The 21,627-nt window shown below is 44.0% G+C and overlaps 1 protein-coding gene across 1 annotated transcript in view; it reads left to right on the top strand.

The window, feature by feature from the left end:
* Positions 1–21,627, top strand: part of SLC24A3 (solute carrier family 24 member 3) — a 676,136-nt gene that overhangs the window by 473,712 nt on the left and 180,797 nt on the right. The gene's annotated exons all lie outside the window — the stretch shown is intronic.

Below are 21,627 nucleotides of genomic sequence, written 5' to 3'. Positions count from 1 at the left end.
GCAGGAAGAGACAGATTTTTTTTTTTTTTTTTGCTGAAACCCATTTGAAATGATCATAGTTTGGAATCAGTCTTTCTTTTCCTACAGTGATCTGGCATTTTATTTGCATGTTTGCTTTAGCTTGTTTCTTAGGGCTGTGAAGGGCTTCAGGTGCCTGAATTTCACTCGTAGAGACTACCGCACCATGCGGGGAGGTCACGGCCTGTGTCCATCATGAGCGCTGGTGCCTGTTTTGGAAAGTCATGAGAAGAAGCCCAGGAGTCACCGAGCAATGTGGAGGCTGCCAGTGGCTGCAGGCTTCGTAGCCTGCAGCAGCACCTGAGAGCTGGCAGCTGTCCCCCCAGCTCTGATCTCCTAGGTTTTCCATAGGCATCTTGTTCAGAAACAAAATGGTTGTTGCCTTTCTCTACCTAAACATCCAAGACTTTAGTATCTTCTAGAAAAAGTGACTTCTAGGAGCCCACTGAGGCCACCTCGCTGTATTTAAAACCAAAACCAGTATCGTTAAGTCAGTTCCAACTCATGGAGACCTCGTGTATCAGAAAAGAACTGTGCTCCATAGGGTTTTCCGTGGCTGATTTTTCAGAAATAGGTCACCAGACCTTTCTTCTGAGGTGCTCCTGGGTGGACACGAACCTCTAACCTTTTGGTTAGCAGTTGAGCCATTAACCACTTGCAACACTCAAGGACTCCGCACTTAGAAAGCTGGTAGTCCTAATCAACTCCCTTAGTACAGAGGATGCCGTGTCCTGCTGGAGGCTGCCGGCTGGTTTGAAGGATAAAAAGAGCCATGGTGTCCTGGTGAGCCCATCTCATAATACCCTTTTCCAGAACCTTCTGTCTTTCAGTCAGCTGGCCAGGGATGCCCAGTGCTGCCCACTTCTCCAATGCAGTTTCTCTGATACACTCGGGAGCACTGTTACTGTTCTCCACGCCCGCATTTATTACTGACATCATCTCCTTCTGCAGATTGATTTCTCCAGGTTGCCTCTTGGGTTAGCTGCTTCCGTGTGACATCTTTATCTCGTCAGGAATCCGGCTCAGGAGCCCACAAGGGATGGGGCACTTCTGAGAAGGTGCCTCCCGGAAAGCCTTTTCCATGAGTGGTGATTGGGTTCTACCCAATTGGGCAGATAGAACATTTTCTTTTTTCTCATCCTTTTAGTCAATTATATCTCAATCTTAGATTGTGTGGACCCGTCATACTGTGATTTTGAGAAACTCCTAGAAAAGTAGTTGGTACAAAAAAAAAAAAATGCATCTCTGTGTTTGCCTTTGATGCCATTTGCACTTGGCTGGCACTGATTCCTGTTGGACACCTTCTCCTCGTCTTGCAGGGATGGATCACCAAATGTAGCAGGAGAGTCTGTTGCTGGCAGCACTGTCTTAATTAACATTGTCACCATTAGCAGTACGGTTATTAGCCTGGCCGTTATTAGTGCTGTCATTAGTCCATTACTCATCTGTACCTGAAGCTTGATTCCAAAGCAAGCCCACAGGGGAAGAAATAATGTAAAGAAATTAAACAAATAGCCAGGAAGTGTTTAGTAAATGCCAAGCAACTAATTACTTAGGAAATGGTTTGGGTGCATTTGTGTTTCATAATTGATTAGCAATGCAGTTAATCACCAGTTTGGTTAGAACACCTGCATAAAAGGCAAATTGCCTCCTAAACATCAACTGAGGTTGTGATTGGTCATCTTAGCTCCTTTGGAACACTCCTATTTGGCATGTCTCCCAACCCCAAGTGGCCATGGAGAGAAGTAACAGCCACGACTGAGCCCAGAGTCCATACAACGACTTTGGGTGTCAGCCCTTCCTCCTGGCATCCCTTCCCTTTCCAAGGGCACCCCTCTTTTGCAGGGCTTTGTAGAATTCCTGAAGTCTTTACAGAAGAGGAAAAATGGGGTTTGGGAAAGAACATGGGCCCAGGAGTCAAACTGCCCTGGGTTTGAATCCTGACTCTGCCATTTTCTGGCTGTGGGGCCTTGGAGAAGTTACTCAGCCCCTCTAAGCCACTCTAGGTTTCCTCATCTATTGAGTGAGTGTAAAAGTACCTAGCTCCTAGCATTGCCTTGAGGAAGAAACATAGCATGTTCAGCAGTAGCAGCATGGTAAGTGTTCAGTAAAAGTTAGGCATCATTAGGAACTTTCAGAAGAGTACTGATCTCTGAGGTCCTCACCTCCAAAATTCTACCCTAGATCACTGTGATAATTTGGCCAGCAGCTTGGTGGAACTTATCTAACACTCAAGGCATGCCCAGAGAGAAGGAAAAGGAAGTCAGAGAGAAGGTCTTTGAAATGAAAATCAGAATGAGAAGATGTTGATAGAAGGACGCTCAGAAGATGGATAATTTCATACTGTCTGGTCAGTGGGAAGAAAAGAGAGATCAGTAGGGCATAAACGCTGCGCAACCTAACATGGAGAAGAGCCCTCCGAGGCGTCCAGAGCTGGTGCAGTGAAACATTACAGCAGAGGGCGGCAATGGGAATCCAGTCCTGGGTCTCGCTTAGCACTGTGTTTAGGTTGCGCCACACTCTTGTTGGGCTGGCAAAATTGGTAATGAGTGCCACGGGCATCTCCCTCGTGCGTTCCGGTATCAAGCGCTGCACATGACGGAGTCTGCTACCCATCTGAAATCACAGTAATTAAGCTGTGAGGTTTGAGTTCCTGTCTCAATTAGAGTTTTGATGAATTCACTGTAATTAAATGTCTGCTGCATTTGCAGTTTGCAAACAGGCCCAGTGCTCTGTGTTCGCCTGAGGTGCTTCGGGGAGTTTTATGGGACAAGAAGGAAATTGCTTCTTAGAAAGTGGCTTATGGAGTGGTTCTCAGCATCCCTGAAAGATATTCACAGGGCTGTGGTCCTGCACATTTTCTTTATGTAGAAATAAAAAATAATAACAAAAGGAAAACCTCAAACTTTCTATGCAATATCCAATTGTCTTGCGACGGCATAAATTCACATATTGTATCCAAAGGACTAGTGCCAAATTTGTAAAACAATGCGCTTATGAATTTTAAATCTGCCATTTGGAGCCTGTTATGCTTTAAATACGTAACCACAAACAGAGAGTAAACAGTTTAACTGCATCCCAGATTAGGACTTTCATATTCCGACTGCTGCAGGCTGGCAGATGGATAGCTGCAGTTTATAATAAAGAGCTCCAACATCAGCCCTCCTGGCGTCCTAGAAATGTGTCTGATGTTCCTTGCAAGCTCCATCGAGTCCTGGCGAGATTCGCCTTTCTTCAAATAGCACTCTGCCCACGCTGGTTCTCTCACACAAGCCCAAGCAGCACCCAGAGGCTGCACATCACAATTGAAGCCTGCCTTAGCTTGGGTTTCCCCAGAAGGAGACCCTAAGCAACGATTTGAGTGCAAGTAGTTCATTTGAAAGGTGGTCCCAAAAAATGCCAGTAGAGCAGTGAGGAAGTGAGGCAAGGAAGAAGAGAGCCAATGAAGGGTATGTTAGCAAGTGTGGGAAACTGGGGCCTCATCTTTCTTCCGGGAACCCTGGGGGACTGTGGAACGCAGGGCTCTAAGTTATACCACCTGACAGACAGGAGAGCTGGTGTTCTTGCCCACCAACTCCTGTTACTCGTTGGCTCACGACTGCTTCCGAAAGCCGTTGATTCCTTGACGTTCCAACTTGCTGGGCACAGGCAGGGCGGCTTTGGGATCCAGAGAAAAATCCCCAGGCCAAGAGATGTTGGGACTGGCAGGTAGAAGTCAGGAGTGCAGACGTGAAATGTTAAGGTGGGGAGATATGAGTGGGGCCGGGCAAACATTTGCTGCAAACTCAAAAATAAGGGTTTAAAAATAACCCATCTGCTGGGCCTCATCCCCAACGCCCCTGGGGCTGAGTAAGAGTCCTGGGTCCGGGTGTCTTGTGCTTAGTGAGTTTTCTTTAATGTTAAAAATAGTAGCCACATTTATTAAGCATCTCCTGTAGATACGTACCACACTAGACACCCGATAAATATTCGTAGAAATATACCTACTAAGTTTTAAGAAGCCATTATCCTCTTTAACAGACAGGAACCAGATCCCCTAGGAGGCTCCTATGAAGGGGTTAAGCCTGGATTCAAGCCCACATCTGCTGATTGTTAAATCCATTCACCCTCCACTGGGGAACCTATGATTTAAAACCTCCAGTTGTTACTATTGGGTTCTCAGGATTACATTAGCCCTTCTGTGTTCTGTAGGACGTTCTGGGTGTAGGAGCCAGGTACAATGCGAAGAATGGACGCCAGCTAAATGGTGGTGATCTAGGTCAGGGATGGAGTCCTTCAACCTCTCCCCTCCCCAGTGCTCAGCTAGGGGCTCCCGTCACCATCTGACGGCACCTCCCACAGCTGGGCTTTCTCCCTCCCACGCAGTTGGAGATACGAGCTAACAGACACAGTGAGAGGCCCACAGCCTCCTCAGTTTGCCCTGTACACTTTCATGACTGGTTTCTTGTCCCAGAAAAAAAAAAAAAGAAGCCCACCACCGCGCAACCATATTCCAATTCGGGGAAGCAGCCAGACTCCCCAGGAAGCTGGAGGCTGAGGGAAGGGAAGCTTAATACCACAGGCCACTAGTTGCCAGACCTAAAAGTAGTGACAGGGTCCTGCCATCCCCCGGAGGAAGGAGATGAAAGAGGCAAGGAGGAGAAGGCAGGTACAGGAGAAGGCCTTGCCTAGGAAGCCGGATGCTTCCATGTTTGACCCGGTGAGTAGCATTTCCCCAGCGTCTTCTGCAGGCCACCTGTCTCAGGGGGATCTTGTTAGGTTGCAGAGCCCCAGCCCTCACCCCAGAGCACTGATTCAGAAACCTGCTGTACCTACCTGAGGCCCACCTGCAGGCTGGGCTCACATTCACATTCTTGGGCCAAGCTTGGCCCTGGGCAAGAGGCAGCCATCCTGGGGTAGTTGGCCCTGACAGCACAAATGGCCTCCTGTGATGCCCCATTAGGCTTCTGCTTGAGCTCTTACTGTCCCCTAGTAGTTGTCTTTTCCCCATTGGTCCCTCCACCCACGGCCAGGTCCTGCCAGGGCCCCACATCTCGTCTTTCCCTGACAGACACTGTAGTAGTTCCCAGCCCAGCATCCCACCAAGGTCACTTGCCCAGCTCTGCACTACTCCGTCTTGATTGCCTCTGTAGCCCCCACCCCGACATCTCCAGGTCTCTACATTAGCCTTGTCTTTGGCTCACGGCCCTTGTTCCATTCCAGCTTGTTCTACCTCCTCGAAATGACCTCCTGGAGTCTGATCCATTCTCAGACTCAAGATTAGATTGGTTAAGAGGCTTTCAGTCTCAGGTAACAAAAAAACAACATCTAACTGGCATCTTAATGACGAGAATTTACCAGTGACTCTGAAAAATCCAGAGGAAAATAGACATCAGGCATGGTTTGATCAGGGATCAGCCCACTTTCTCTCATTCTCTTGACTCAAACTTCCGCAGTTTCCTTCCTCATACTTGTTTTCCTTCATGGCATAAAATGGCTGTAGCAGTTTCAGGCCTCATGTACACATACCACATTGACCGGGAAAGAGAATGTTTCTCTGCCAACTTCCTCCACCCTACTTCCCTACCCCCCACCCTGGCATCATCAAACAAAAGTCTGATTGGGCCAACTCTTTTCAACTGATCACCTCTGAGCCAATTATAGTGGAAACTGGAGTTAACCAATTGACTTAGTTAATCAAGGACCACCCACCCATGCCTCTCTTCTCCAAGGAATGTGATCAATTCCACCCCGATGCATACTTTCTGACCCCTACGTATTGTACAAAGCAGAGACAAATGACTACAGGAAAAAGCCTGTGTGGTATCCTGTAACTCAGAAGAGAGCATGAACACAGATACTCACTCTGTAAATGTCTGGCTCATACCAGTAGTACCTCTGAAGGAGTAGTGACAGAGAAGGGATAGCCAAAAGACAAAAAGGGCCTTTCTGTGGCACATGAGAGATTTTGTATTCAAGCACATGTTCAAGCCTGTGTTTTTTAAGACTGGGCTACAGTATAATATACTTGGTCCAAGCCCTGAACTCTGAAATTTGTTTATAAGTTTGGGTCCTCAGAAGAAGACACTGAGACAAAGCTTCAAGTGCCAGTAGCTTACTTGAGAGGGGACCCCAGGAGGCACAGGTAGGAGAGTGGGGTTGAGACAGGCAAGGGACAGAAGCCTACAGAGGATGTTTTAATGATCAGGTTACAATCATAGGAAGCTGAGGCACAGTCCTACCGGCACTTCGAGGAGACTGTGATGGACACGCCTAGGGGAGGTCACGCTTGGGAGGGGGAAAAGGGGTATTTATCCTCCAGCTCCCATTAGTAATTGATTGGGACAGCTCCTGGAGTAGTCAAACTGTTGAGCCACAACAGTGGCAAGAGTCACCAATGCTTGCAGTAAGAAGCCACCGCATGGGATATAGACGGGGTGCCATCTGCATCTGCCACGCATTCAACTTGCTGGAAAGAAATTTTCCCTCAAAGTTTCTGCATCTGGGTATCCAGGCATGGGCGCATTTGGATGATACCGCCTTTTACTGACGCACTTGCCTTCAGAAGCAACCAGTCCACCACACCTGTGCAAGTCAGGAAGTCCTAAATGCAACTCGCCTCATCCACAGTCATAACAAATCAGATGCCTGCAGACAGCCTTTGTGAACAGTGCGCAACCCAGAGGTCGGTGCTTTCTCTGAGGAGACACAGGACTTGGGTAAAGGATGAGAAGAATGGAGCATGTACCCTGAGGGGTGATTGTGGTAGGCACTGCTCTGAGGACCTCATTGGCAGAAAGGCTCAGACCGGATCTGTCTGCCTCTCTTCTACGGGCTGTGTTTCCCGCTTCTCCGTTCTGCGCATCTCTGCGCTTGCCACGTGGGTGTCGGTTCCAAAAAAAACCCATTCTTTTTGACAAGAAGTAAGGCACTTAAAAAAGCCACTTTCACTCTCAGGGTCTCAGCTTTCTTACCTATACCAAAAAAACAAAAACAAAACAAACCCATTGCCATTGAGCCAAGTCCAACTCATAGCGACCTCCTAGGACAGAGTAGAACTGCCCCATAGAGTTTCCAAGGAGCGACTGGTGGATTCGAGCTGCCAACCTTTTGGTTAGCAGCTGAGCTTTTAATCACTGCGCTACCAGGGCTCCCCTACTTACCTATACTACTACTAGTAGTGTGTTCTCACCTATCCTTTGATCCTACCACTAATAATAGTAATAGTAACAATGATGGCAAAAATAGCTCAGTGTACAAGCACTTACTCTGCACTAGACACCGTTCTAGCACGTCGCACATAGTAGGTCATTGAATATGACAGGCTTTTGACATAGGTGCTGTTATTATCCCATTTTACCTTTGCAGAACCTGAGGCACGGAGACCTTCAATAGCGTCCTCAAGACTACATGGCTGGTAGCTGAGCTCGATTTGAGCCCCAGCAGTTTCTTTTCTTTCTTTTTTTTTTTTTAAGTCAGGATTTTTGAGGTCAAATTCATCCTTTACAAGCACGGAGCTTGATGAATTTCACAAGTGTGTGAAGCTGTACAACTGCCACCAGAGCTGAGATGCAGCACAGTTCCTCACTCCAAGATATTCCCTTGTACCCCTTTGTAGCCAACCCACTCCCCCACTTCCAGCCCCTTGCAGCCATCGATCTGATCCCTGTCCCTGTAATTTGACCTTACCCAGTGTGCTATATAATCGAGACCTTCTGCCCTGGCTTCTTTCACTGGACGTAATGTTTCTGAGATTAATTCAGGTCAGTGCGTGTATCAGTGTTTTGTTCCTTCTTATTGCCAAGGAGTATCTGATATCACGCATGTCCCACGATTTGTCTGTCCACTCACCAGTTGAAGGACATTTGTGCTGTTTCCATAAACATTCAGAGACACGGCTCTGGGTGGACATATGCTTTCCTTTCTTATGGGGAAATACCTAGGCATGGCACTGCTGGGTCCACGGTAAGTATGTTTGCAAGAAACTGCCAAGCAGTCTTCCAGAATGGCTGAGCCGTATCGTATTCCCAAGCAAGATGTGAGATCCCGGTCACTCAGCGTCGTCACCCTCCGCACCTGGCATTACCAGCTCGTTTGTTTGTTTAGTTTTAGCATTCTAGTGGGTATTGATGGTACTCGCTGTGGTTTTAACTTGCATCTCTCTGATGATTCATGATGTTGAGTATCTTTCGCGTGCTTGTTTGCGGTCCATACATCGTCTTCACCAGAGAGTCTGTTCAAACCTCTTGTCTCTGTTTTAATTAGAGTTTTTGTCCTCTTTGTATTCAGGGGCCCAGGCCATGTCTTAACTATTACCCTCACCATCCCCTGAACCCTCTGTGTGTTTTATTTTCATTTCCAAGTCAATAGAGAGCAGGGCCATTAGGATTTAAAGTGATCATAAGAATGTTTTATTAATTTTGTTGCTTAAATTTGGGCTTGCAGCCAGAGGTACAGGAAATAGCATCCTTCAACTGTGTGGGAGAAAGTGAAGAAGCCACTTCCCTTTAGTCTGGCAAACCTGGGTTTAGAAGTAACTGAAATCTGAGATGGTCATTCCAGAAATGGAGGAGGAAACTAGGAGTCTCTGGCTGGTGGTGACCATTCCTTCACAGTAACTAAGTCTCACATCGTTCCCTGAAAGCGAGCGAGGTGTGTGGAGTTTCAGGCCACTGGCAATGTCCTTGGAAAGGGTATCGTTGGTGTTAGAGAAGGCTTCCAATTTACGTGGAGTCCAGAACCTCACAACCATTACAGCTGAGCATCACCCCTGGCCGGGGAGAGTCCATCTTTTGGACACAAATGTCATTTCTCTCCATGATCATACCCACCGGAACTCAGAGTCTCCCATGCTGCCCCCCATCATGGTATGTGGGGCCCTGAGTAGGAATTCACAATGTGGGCTCCTGTCAAAGTGGACCAGAGCCAAAGAAAAAAAAAAAAAAACCCACTGCTGTCAAGTCAATTCCTACTTATAGTGACCCTATAGGACAGAGTGGAACTGCCCCACAGGGTTTCCACGGCTGTAAATCTTTACAGAAGCAGACTGCCACATCTTTCTCCTGTGAAGCGGCTGGTGGGTTCGAACTGCTGACCTTTCAGTTAGCAGCCGAGTTCTTTAACCACTGAACCACCAGGCTTCCTGAACCAGAGCCAGCCACCCACTCGTAGAAATACAGAAAAAGATCTAAACTATGGGCCACCTCCCCTCAAGGACCTGAGACTGGAGTTTAAGGGTTAACATAATGAGCACAGAAGCCAGGCTGGCTGACAGATGTCCATTTTATTTATTTCTTTTTGTTTAAGGACCACATATGTAGTTCTTTCTTTGTGCCAGGCACTGTCCTTACAGCTTTACCCACGTGAACTCATTTGATCCTCACAATAACTCTGTTTATACAAAAGAGGAATCTGAGGCTCAGAGAGGTTAAGTAACTTGGCAGCCACAGAACCAGTGAGCTGAGAGGCTTTCAGGACCACAGCGATACAGCAACAGCAGCGTGGACGTGCTAAGTCTCCCCCAAGCTCAGCTCGCAGGAGTCAGCGTAGACCAGGGTCCTTTTACAGTAAGACGCCCTCCATATTGCGGCTGTTCCCCCATTCCTTCATGGCTCAGCACCTTTCCATCTCTCCCTAAACAGGAGGGCATGATCGGGTGAAAAGGGAAGGGTAGGCCAGCAAACAGCTCACCCCCACTGGAATGCACGCACCCATGTGTGCCCGCTGCTGAGTGCGTGCACAGATTCTTCTAGTGGACTCTGCCGTCTTGGGCCCACATACCCATCACAAGCTCTGTGAGAGGTGCTAGCAGGTCTGGGCTCCCCCAGCCTTGGCATGAGGAGACTCCTCCTCCACTTGTTGCAGTTACTGTCACGTGGACCCCAGCTTACGACGACAAAGCATTGCCCAGTGCTGCTCTACTCTCACCTCACCATCGTTGGTCCATTGCTGCAGCCACTATGTGTTGTGAGTACCTTCCAGCCTAGCAGGCTCCTCGTCCAGCACTGTATTGGCCAGTGTTCTTTTGTGATCCATAGGGTTGTCATAGATAAGTTTTGGAAGTAGGTCACAAGGCCTTTCTTCCTGGTCTGCCTTAGCCTGGAAGCTCTGCTGAAACCTGCCCATCATGGGTGATGCTTCTGATATTTGGAATACTGGTGGCATAGCTTCCAGCATCATAACAACACCCAAGCCACCACAGGATGACACCCTAATAGACAGGAGGTGACAGGAGTGTAGGGAATCTCTTTTTGGCCAGGAGAGAACCACCAAACTCTGCTGCAAGCATCATGAGAGTGTGGCCATCTTGGTCTTGTTCCTACTGTATCCTCAGTACCCAGAGCAGTGCCTGGTACACGGTAAGCACTAGATCGATCTTCAGTAAGTGAATGGTGGATTGATACACTGACCTTGACATGGGGTTGTGGGGTGGGGGATGACTATATGGTAAAAGGTAACAGGCTCAGTAATGTGTGAGATGGAGGTGGTGAGTGGGATGCAGTGATGACTGTCACAATTTGCTACCAGGGAGACGAAAGACAAGATGGATTGAAACAATGGAAATACTTGGGCAGGACTTAAGACATAATCATGAAACAGATTCATTCTTTTTCGTCCCGTTCGTTTTTTGCTTCATTCATTGCCTATGTGTATAGGTATAGGAAAGGTTCCTGCCTCCCAGAGTTCATAGACCAGTGGGGGAAACAGGCAAAGAGCAAGTAAGCCAAGAAATGATCAAATAATAGTAAAAGAAAAAAAAGCTCTTGAAGGAAATACACTGGCAATGGGATAGTAGATGGCAGTGGAGAAGGTGATGGAGCAGCTGTAGCTAGGGTGGTCTGGGAAAGTGTCTAAAAAGAAGCTCAGATCAGGAGGAGGAGACTCCACATGGAGATCTGGGAGAAGAAAGTTCCATGTGGAAAGAGTGGTGGGTATTCAGACAAGAGCAAGCTTGGCATGTTTGAGCATCAGCAAAAGAGGCTGGTTTGGAGCCTGATGGAGAAGGGGGAGTGTGTGCGAGAGAGAGCTCAGAGAGAGAGGCTGGCAGGGGCCGGGTCGTGTCGGGCCTTAGGGACGTGGTGAGGATTTGGGTGCAGTGGAGGGCCACTGGAAAGTTTTAAATGTAGAGTAACGTTATATGATTGATACTTTTGGGGGAAGGGCTCTGGGGGGCAGGACGGTGGCAGGGAGACCAGTTGGAAAGCTATTGCGCACAGTAGGCTGGACAAGAAATTACGAGTCTTGATTGGGGTTTTCAGGAGTAAAGATAAGAAGTGGTTGTTATATGTGTAACGTTTTTGGAGGTGGCACTAAGAGGACTTGCTGGTCAGTTGGACATGGGGGTGGTGGAATGAGAAATATCATGGAAAACTCTGCGTTTTTGTCGTGAGCCGTGTTATCAAGTCAATAAATATTTATCGACTGTACAAATGAGTACAAATTGGCTCATGAGAAATTCAGAGAGTTGTTTTTAGAGAGCGGCTGACTTATTATTTAACCTGTATGACATCTGCCATTGCTGTGATCTAGAAACTTGGTAGGGTTGCAGAAATAACCTAAAATGTGAGATTTTACTTTATAATTGGAAGTTTGATCATCAATTCTTTATTCACTGACCACTTTGCTTGGCAACTTGTGTCATTCACTGCCAAGCCCAGCCTCACTGAGCAGCCCAGCTCTCTAACTAAGCCACTGCTACTGCTGGGTATCACTTATGGTGACAGTTCTGATTCGCTCTTCTTAGACCTCAGATGTCCTGACCCTGAACTCCAAGACAGCCCTGCCCATCTCTATGTCAGCCTCATCGTTATGAATTTTCAGTCAGAACCTAGGAGTTCCATAGAGCACTAGGGGTCATGATTCACACAGGGTGAGGCAGGGTGAAAACGGCTGAAATCCACAGCATTTAATATCACTGTGGCTTGACCCATCGGGTTTCCTGTCACCCTTTTCTTTACCTTTTCACCCCTTTTCTACCTAAGGTCCAGGTAGAGCATGGATGTTTTATCAGACACTACCAGGCTACTGTACCAATGGCATCTCTTTCCTCCAGATTCTCTGAGCTCCCGACAAGCCTTTTCTCTGCTTGCAAAGCCATCAGGCAATTAGGGTCTCGGTTTCCAATTTTAAAATGGAACAGCAGGGAGAGACGCAAGGGAAAGTTTGTGTTTTTTTTGTTTTTTTTGTTTTTACTATAACAAAACACTTTGCTACTTCAGTCCTTTTTATTCCAGGCCAATCTCTCTTTATTTACGTAAAGCCAGCCTTTCTGCCTCCTGATACAGCTGCTCTTTCCTGCAGGGGAAATATATCCCTGCATTTAAATAGAAACCTTAAGACTGGACCGGAGCCTGGATCTCCAAGTGAGAAAGAAATGAGTGCCGTTAACATTTCTAGATAATGTGCAGACCTTTGCAGACAGTGGTAGAACCTATGGGCCAAATGCCAGACTTCCACTGACAAAGTAAGATGGGTAGAGGTTAGCCTGGAGTCCCTCATTAAATCTGACCCAGCCAAGGGTGGCTTTCCTTGAACATGGCAGGGTCAACCAGCTGCCATGTAGTTGATTTTGACTCGTGTGTGTCAGAGTAGAACTGTGTTCCATAGGGTTTTTACTGGCTGATTTTTCAGAAGTAGACCGCTAGGCCTTTCTTCCTGGGTGCCTCTGGGTGGATTCGAACCTCCCACCTCCCAATTAGGAGCTGAGCTTTTTAACCATTTGCACCACCCAGGGACAGTAACTTTCATTCTCCCTGTCCCTGTAGTGGATATCCATGAGTTGCCCCTCTCTGGGAGATGGGAAGGGAAAATGGCCTTACTGTTCCTTGTTTGTGATTTTTTTTCCTGGATGAAATTGTGGCCACAGTTGAGGTATGGCAAATTAGAATTAGGACACTTGATCCAGTTGCCAGCAGCTGGGAGACTCAAGGCTGGTGTAGCTGTAGACAACATCAGGCCTCTGACTTCATGGTTTTAAGATTTTGCTCATTATACATAAATGCTTTTGTCTCTCCGCTCTCCTGCTCTGCCCGTCATTACTGCAGCATGCTGCTTCTGAAAACTCGGGCCCCAGACTCCCCACAGCATCTTTGCTTTCTTCTTCTTCTTTTTTTTTTTTTTTTTTAGCAATATACAGCTTCCTTCTCCCAGTTACTATCTGTTCTTGCTTTAAGAATGATTTTAGTATTCTTAGCTAATCTTTATTGGGATTCATTAACACATGGAATAGTGTTAACTCATTTAATCTTTATATCAGCCCCATGGTCAAGATTCTGTCTTTCTCATTTTACTGATGAGAAAACAGAGCTCAGGGTAGGGGATTGAGAAATTGGCCCAGACCACACGCCCAGGAATAGCAGAGCTGGGATTTGGAATGAGGCAGCTTGGTTCTAGAGTGTGCTTTTTTTTTTTTTAATTGTGCTTTAAGTTTACAAATCAAGTCAGTTTGTCATACAAAAACTTATACATGCCTTGCTATGTACTCCTAGCTGCTCTCCCCCTAAAGAGACAGCACACTCCTCCTCTCTACCCTTTATTCCCCGTGCGCATTGAACCAGCTCCTATCCCCCTCTGCCTTCTCATCTCGGCTCCAGATAGGAGTTGCCCACATAGTCTCATGTGTCTACTTGAGCAAAGAAGCTCACTCCTCACCAGAATCATTTTCTGTCTTATCATCCAGTCCAATCCCTGTCTGAAGAGTTGGCTTTGGGAAGGGTTCCAGTCTTGGGCTAACAAAGGGTCTGGGGACCATGACCTCCAGGGTCCCTCTAGTCTCATCAGAACATTAAGTCTGGTCTTTTTATGAGAATTTGAGCTCTGCATCCCACTGTTCTCCTGCTCCATCAGGGATTCTCTCTTGTTTTCCCTGTCAGGGCCATGATCTGTGGTAGACAGGCACCATCTAGTTCCTCTGGTTTCAGGCTGATGTAGTCTCTGGTTTATGTGGCCCTTTCTGTCTCTTGGGCTAATCTTTACCTTATGTCTTTGGTGTTCTTCATTCTCCCTTGCTCCAGGTGGCTTGAGACCAATTGATGCATATTAGATGGTGGATTGCTAGCGTTTAAGGCCCAAAACACCACTCACCAAAGTGGAATGCGGAACATTTTCTTGATACGTTTTGTTATGCTGATAGACCTAGATGTCTGCTGAAACCATGGACCCCAAACCGTCGCCCCTGCTATACTGGGGTTCAAAGCATTTGATGGATTTCAGGAAACTTCCATGCTTTGGGTTTAGTCCAGTGGTGTTAACCTCTCCTGTATTGTGTGTTGTCTTTCCCTTCACCTAAAATAGTTCTTGTCTACTAACTAATTAGTGAATACCCCTCCCTCCCTCCCCACCCTCGTAACCATCAAAGAATATTTTCTTCTGTGTTTAAACTTTTTCTTGAGTTCATATAGTAGTGGTCTCATACAGTACTCGTCCTTTTGCAACTGACTGGTTTCACTCAGCATAACACCTTCCAGATTCCTCCATGTTATGAGATGTTTCACAGATTCATGACTGTTCTTAATTGTTGTGTAGTATTCCGTTATGTAAATATACCATAATTTATTTATCCATTCATCTGTTGATGGACACCTTGGTTGCCTCCATCTTTTTGCTGTTTTAAACTGTGCTGCATTGAACATTGGGGGCATATATCTGTTCGTGTAAAGGTTCTTATTACTCTAGAATATATTTTCCAAGGAGTGGGATTGTCGCATCGTATGGTACTTCTATTTCTAGATTTTTAAAGAAGCGCCACATTGATTTCCAAAGTGGTTGTACCGTTTTACTTTTTTTTTTTTAATAATTTTTATTGAGCTTTAAGTGAACGTTTACAAGTCAGTCTGTCACATATGAGCTTATATACACCTTACTCCATACTCCCACTTACTCTCCCCCTAACAAGTCAGCCCTTCCAGTCTCTCCTTTCATGACCATTTTGCCAGTTTCTAACCCTCTCTACCCTCCTATCTCCCCTCCAGACAGGAGATGCCAACACAGTCTCAAGTGTCCACCTGATACAAGTAGCTCACTCTTCATCATCATCTCTCTCCTACCCATTGTCCAGTCCCTTCCATGTCTGATGAGTTGTCTGCGGGAATGGTTCCTGTCCTGGGCCAACAGAAGGTTTGGGGACCATGACCGCCAGGATTCCTCTAGTCTCAGTCAGACCATTAAGTCTGGTCTTTTTATGAGATTTTGGGGTGTGCATCCCACTGATCTCCTGCTCCCTCAGGGATTCTCTGTTGTGCTCCCTGTCAGGGCAGTCATAGGTTGTGGCCGGGCACCATCTAGTTCTTCTGGTCTCAGGATGATGTAAGTCTCTGGTTCATGTGGCCCTTTCTGTCTCTTGGGCTCATAGTTATCGTGTGACCTCGGTGTTCTTCATTCTCCTTTGATCCAAGTGGGTTGAGACCAATTGATGCATCTTAGATGGCCGCTTGTTAGCATTTAAGACCCCAGACGCCACATTTCAAAGTGGGATGCAGAATGTTTTCGTAATAGAATTATTTTGCCAATTGACTTAGAAGTCCCCTTAAGCCATAGTCCCCAAACCCCCGCCCTTGCTCCGCATTCAGTTTATCCCAGAAACTTCTTTGCTTTTGGTCCAGTCCAGTTGAGCTGACCTTCCATGTATTGAGTATTGTTCTTCCCTTCACCTAAAGTAGTTCTTATCTACTAGCTAATCAGTAAATAACCCTCTCCCACCCTCCCTCCCTCCCCGCCTCGTAACCACAAAAGTATGTGTTCTTCTCAGTTTATACGATTTCTCAAGATCTTATAGTAGTGGTCTTATACAATATTTGTCCTTTTGCTTCTGAATAATTTCGCTCAGCATAATGCCTTCCAGGTTCCTCCATGTTATGAAATGTTTCGCAGATTCATCACTGTTCTTTATCGATGCGTAGTATTCCATTGTGTGAATGTACCACAATTTATTTAACCATTCATCTGTTGATGGGCACCTTGGTTGCTTCCAGCTTTTTGTTATTGTAAACAGAGCTGCAATAAACATGGGTATGCATATATCTGTTCGTGTGAAGGCTCTTATTTCTCTAGGGTATATTCCGAGGTGTGGGATTTCTGGGTTGTATGGTAGTTCTATTTCTAACTTTTTAAGAAAACGCCAGATCGATTTCCAAAGTGGCTGTACCATTTTACATTCCCACCAGCAGTGTATAAGAGTTCCAATCTCTCCGCAGCCTCTCCAACATTTATTATTTTGTGTTTTTTGGATTAATGGCAGCCTTGTTGGTGTGAGATGGAATCTCATCGTAGTTTTAATTTGCGTTTCTCTAATGGCTAATGATCGAGAGCATTTTCTCATGTATCTGTTAGCCACCTGAATACCTTCTTTAGTGAAGTGCGTGTTCATATCCTCTGCCCACTTCTTGATTGGGTTGTTTGTCCTTTTGTGGTTGAGTTTTAACAGAATCATATAGATTTTAGAGATCAGACGCTGGTCAGAGATGTCATAGCTGAAAATTCTTTCCCAGTCTGTAGGTGGTCTTTTTAGTCTGTTGGTGAAGTCCTTAGATGAGCATAGGTGTTTGATTTTTAGGAGCTCCCAATTATCTGGTTTCTCTTCGTCATTTTTGGTAATGTTTTGTATTCTGTTTATGCCTTGTATTAGGGCTCCTAACGTTGTCCCTATTTTTTCTTCCATGATCTTTATCATTTTAGTCTTTATGTTTAGGTCTTTGATCCACTTGGAGTTAGTTTTTGTGCATGGTGTGAGGTATGGGTCCTGTTTCATTTTTTTTGCGAATGGATATCCAGTTATGCCAGCACCATTTGTTAAAAAGACTATCTTTTCCCCAATTAACTAACACTGGGCCTTTGTCAAATATTAGCTGCTCATATGTGGATGGATTTATATCTGGGTTCTCAATTCTGTTCCATTGATCTGTGTGCCTGTTGTTGGACCAGTACCAGGCTGTTTTGACTACTGTGGCTGTATAATAGGTTCTGAAATCAGGTAGAGTGAGGCCTACCACTTTCTTCTTCTTTTTCAGTAATGCTTTGCTTATCCGTGGCTTCTTTCCCTTCCATATGAAGTTGGTAATTTGTTTCTCCATCACATTAAAAAATGTCATTGGAATTTGGATCGGAAGTGCATTGTATGTATAGATGGCTTTTGGTAGAATAGACATTTTTACTATGTTAAGTCTTCCTATCCATGAGCAAGGTATGTTTTTCCACTTAAGTAGGTCCTTTTCAGTTTCTTGTAGTAGTACTTTGTAGTTTTCTTTGTATAGGTCTTTTACATCTTTGTTAAGATTTATTCCTAATTATTTTATCTTCTTGGGGGCTGTTGTGAATGATATTGATTTGGTTATTTCCTCTTCGATGTTCTTTTTGTTGATGTAGAGGAATCCAAGTGATTTTTTTATGTTTATCTTATAACCTGAGACTCTGCCAAACTCTTCTATTAGTTTCAGTAGTTTTCTGGAGGATTCCTTGGGGTTTTCTGTGTATAAGATCATGTCATCTACAAGTAGAGATAATTTTACTTCCTCTTCGCCAATCCGGATGCCCTTTATTTCTTTGTCTAGCCTAATTGCTCTGGCTAGGACCTCTAGCACAATGTTGAATAAGACCGGTGATAATGGGCATCCTTGTCTGGTTCCCGTTCTTAAGGGAAATGCTTTCAGGCTCTCTCCATTTAGAGTGATGTTGGCTGTTAGCTTTGTATGCCCTTTATTATGTTGAGGAATTTTCCTTCAATTCCTATTTTGCTGAGAGTTTTTATCATAAATGAATGTTGGACTTTGTCAAATGCCTTTTCTTCATCAATTGATAAGATCATGTGGTTTTTGTCTTTTGTTTTATTTATATGGTGGATTACCTTAATGGTTTTTCTAATATTAAACCAGCCTTGCATAAAAAAGAAAAAAAAAGTTTTTTTTTTTTTTGCATACCTGGTATAAATCCCACTTGGTCATGGTGGATTATTTTTTTGATATGTTGTTGAATTCTATTGGCTAGAATTTTGTTGAGGATTTTTGCATCTATGTTCATGAGGGATATAGGTCTGTAATTTTCTTTTCTTGTGGTGTCTTTACCTGGTTTTGGTATCAGGGAAATGGTGGCTTCATAGAATGAGTTAGGTAGTATTCCATAATTTTCTATGCTTTGAAATACCTTTAGTAGTAGTGGTGTCAACTCTTCTCTGAAAGTTTGGTAGAACTCTGCAGTGAAGCCGTCCGGGCCAGGGCTTTTTTTTTACTGGGAGTTTCTTGATTACCGTTTCTATCTCTTTTTTTGTTATGGGTCTATTTAGTTGTTCTACTTCTGATTGTGTTAGTTTAGGTAGGTAGTGTTTTTCTAGGAATTCATCCATTTCTTCTAGGTTTGCAAATTTGTTAGAGTACAATTTTTCATAATAATCTGATATGATTCTTTTAATTTCAGTTGGGTCTGTTGTGATGTGGCCCATCTCGTTTCTTATTTGGGTTATTTGTTTCCTTTCCTATATTTCTTTAGTCAGTCTGGCCAATGGTTTATCAATTTTGTTAATTTTTTCAAAGAACCAGCTTTTGGCTTTGTTAATTCTTTCAATTGTTTTTCTGTTCTCTAATTCATTTAGTTCAGCTCTAATTTTTATGATTTGTTTTCTTCTGGTACCTGATGGCTTCTTTTGTTGCTCACTTTCTATTTGTTCAAGTTGTAGGGACAGTTCTCTGATTTTGGCTCTTTCTTCTTTTTTTATGTGTGCATTTATTGATATAAATTGACCTCTGAGCACTGCTTTTGCTGTGTCCCAGAGGTTTTGATAGGAAGTGTTTTCATCCTCATTGCATTCTATGAATTTCTTTATTGCCTCCTTAATGTCTTCTATAACCCAGTCTTTTTTCAGCAGGGTATTGTTCAGTTTCCAAGAATTTATTTCTTTTCCCTAATTTTTCTGTTATTGATTTCCACTTTCGTGGCCTTGTGGTCTGAGAAGATGCTTTGTAGTATTTCGATGTTTTGGATTCTGCAAAGGTTTGTTTTATGACCTAATATGTGGTCTATTCTAGAGAATGTTCCTTGTGCGCTAGAAAAAAAAGTATACTTTGCAGCAGTTGGGTGGAGAGTTCTGTATAAGTCAATGAGGTCAAGTTGGTTGATTGTTGTAATTAGGTCTTCCGTGTCTCTATTGAGCTTCTTACTGGATGTCCTGTCCTTCTCCGAAAGTGGTGTGTTGCAGTCTCCTACTATAATTGTGGAGGTGTCTATCTCACTTTTCAGTTCTGTTAAAATTTGATTTATGTATCTTGCAGCCCTGTCATTGGGTGCATAAATATTTAATATGGTTATGTCTTCCTGATCGATTGTCCCTTTTATCATCATGTAGTGTTCTTCTTTATCCTTTGTGGTGGATTTAAGTCTAAAGTCTATTTTGTCAGAAATTAATATTGCTACTCCTCTTCTTTTTTGCTTATTGTTTGCTTGATATATTTTTTTCCATCCTTTGAGTTTTAGTTTGTTTCTGTCTCTAAGGTGTGTCTCTTGTAGGCAGCATATAGATGGATCGTGTTTCTTTATCCATTCTGAGACTCTCTGTCTCTTTATTGGTGCACTTAGTCCATTTACATTCAACGTAATTATAGATAAGTATGTGTTTAGAGCTGTCATTTTGATGCCTTTTTATGTGTGTTGTTGACAATTTCATTTTTCCACTTATTTTTTTTTTGTGCTGAGACGTTTTCCTTTGTAAATTGTGTGTTCCTCATTTTCATAGTATTTGACTTTGTTTTTGCTGAGTCGTTATGTTTTTCTTGGTTTTTATTTTGAGTTATGGAGTTGCTATACCTCTTTGTGGTTACCTTAATATTTACGCCTATTTTTCTAAGTAAAAACCTAACTTGTAATGTCCTATATCGCCTTGTATCCCTCTCCATGTGGCAGTTCTATGCCACCTGTACTTAGTCCCTCTTTTTGATTATTGTGATCTTTTACATATTGACTTCAATGATTCCCTGTTTTGACCGTTTTTTTTTTTTTTAATTAATCCTTATTTGTTTTTGTGATTTTCCTATTTGAGTTGAAATCAGGTGATCTGTTCTGTGACCTTGTGTTGTGCTGGTATCTGATATTATTGGTTTTCTTACCAATTTCCTTTAGTATTTCTTGTAGCTTTGGTTTGGTTTTTGCAAATTCTCTAAGCTTGTGTTTATCTGTAAATGTCTTAATTTCGCCTTCGTATTTCAGAGAGAGTTTTGCTGGATATATGATCCTTGGCTGGCAGTTTTTCTCCTTCAGTGCTCTATATATGTCATTCCATTGCCTTCTTGACTGCATGGTTTCTGCTGAGTAGTCTGAACTTATTCTTATTGATTCTCCTTTGTAGGAGACCTTTCTTTTATCCCTGGCTGCTTTTAAAATTTTCTGTTTATCTTTGGTTTTGGCAAGTTTGATGATAATATGTCTTGGTGTTTTTCTTTTTGGATCAATCTTAAATGGGGTTCGATGAGCATCTTTGATAGATATCCTCTGTCTTTCATGATGAGTCAGGGAAGTTTTCTGCCAACAGATCTTCAACTATTCTCTCTGTATTTTCTGTTATCCCTCCCTGTTCTGGGACTCCAATCACACGCAGGTTATCCTTCTTGATAGAGTCCCACATGATTCTTAGGGTTTCTTCATTTTTTTAAATTCTTTTATCTGTTTTTTTTCCAGCTATATTGGTGTCAATTCCCTGGTCCTCCAGATCTCCCACTCTGCATTCTAATTGCTTGAGTCTGCTCCTCTGACTTTCTATTGCGTTGTCTAATTCTGTAATTTTATTGTTAATCTTTTGGATTTCAGAATGCTGTCTCTCTATGGATTCTTGCAACTTATTAATTTTTCCACTATGTTCTTGAATAATCTTTTTGAGTTCTTCAACTGCTTTATCAGTGTGTTCCTTGGCTTTCTCTGTAGATTGCCTTATTTCATTTCTGAGGTCATCCCTGATGTCTTGAAGCATTCTGTAAATTAGTTTTTTATATTCTGTATCTGGCAATTCCAGGATTGTATCTTCATTTGAGAAAGATTTTGATTCTTTACTTTGGGGAGTTATAGAAGCAATCATGGTCTGCTTCTTTATGTGGTTTGATATCGACTGCTGTCTCCGAGCCATCACTAAGATGTTGTAGTGATTTATTCTATATTTGCTCACTGAGTCTTATCTTGTTTTGTTTTCTTTCAATATACATAGATGGGCTACTAGATTGCACTGTCTTGATTGTTGTAGCCCTTGAATCACTTATGTCCTATTACCAGCTGGTTTGGGCTGTTACCAGATATATAAGCCTGAGTCCATTCACTATTCTTGAGTAGAATCTGATTTTGGGTCCTCAAGTGTGTGGTGCAGACTGTCACCTATCCACCTAGAGAAGAAGTGGTGATAGTTGTGTGCACCAGATTCTAGTAGCAGCAGGGGTTCACACTCCAGGGGGGGCAGGATGCTGACAGGGTTCCCCCAAGTGTCAGTGAGGTAGGTGTGTCTCTATTCCTAAAGCACCTTGGTGGGTGCACTCTGCAGCTGTACCTTAGGCCCCCAATGCAAGTACCTCTACAGATTGGTAGGTGTCACCATCCTTAGACCCCTAAGGCAGGAGGCTAGGTGGTCTGGGGGGAGCTTCAGCCCTGAGTTAACTGTTTTGGGTCAGTGAG

Source organism: Loxodonta africana, chromosome 24 (genome assembly GCF_030014295.1).
Source record: "Loxodonta africana isolate mLoxAfr1 chromosome 24, mLoxAfr1.hap2, whole genome shotgun sequence".
Classification (NCBI taxonomy): Eukaryota; Metazoa; Chordata; class Mammalia; order Proboscidea; family Elephantidae; genus Loxodonta; species Loxodonta africana.
This window is presented reverse-complemented; position numbering and strand designations above follow the sequence as displayed.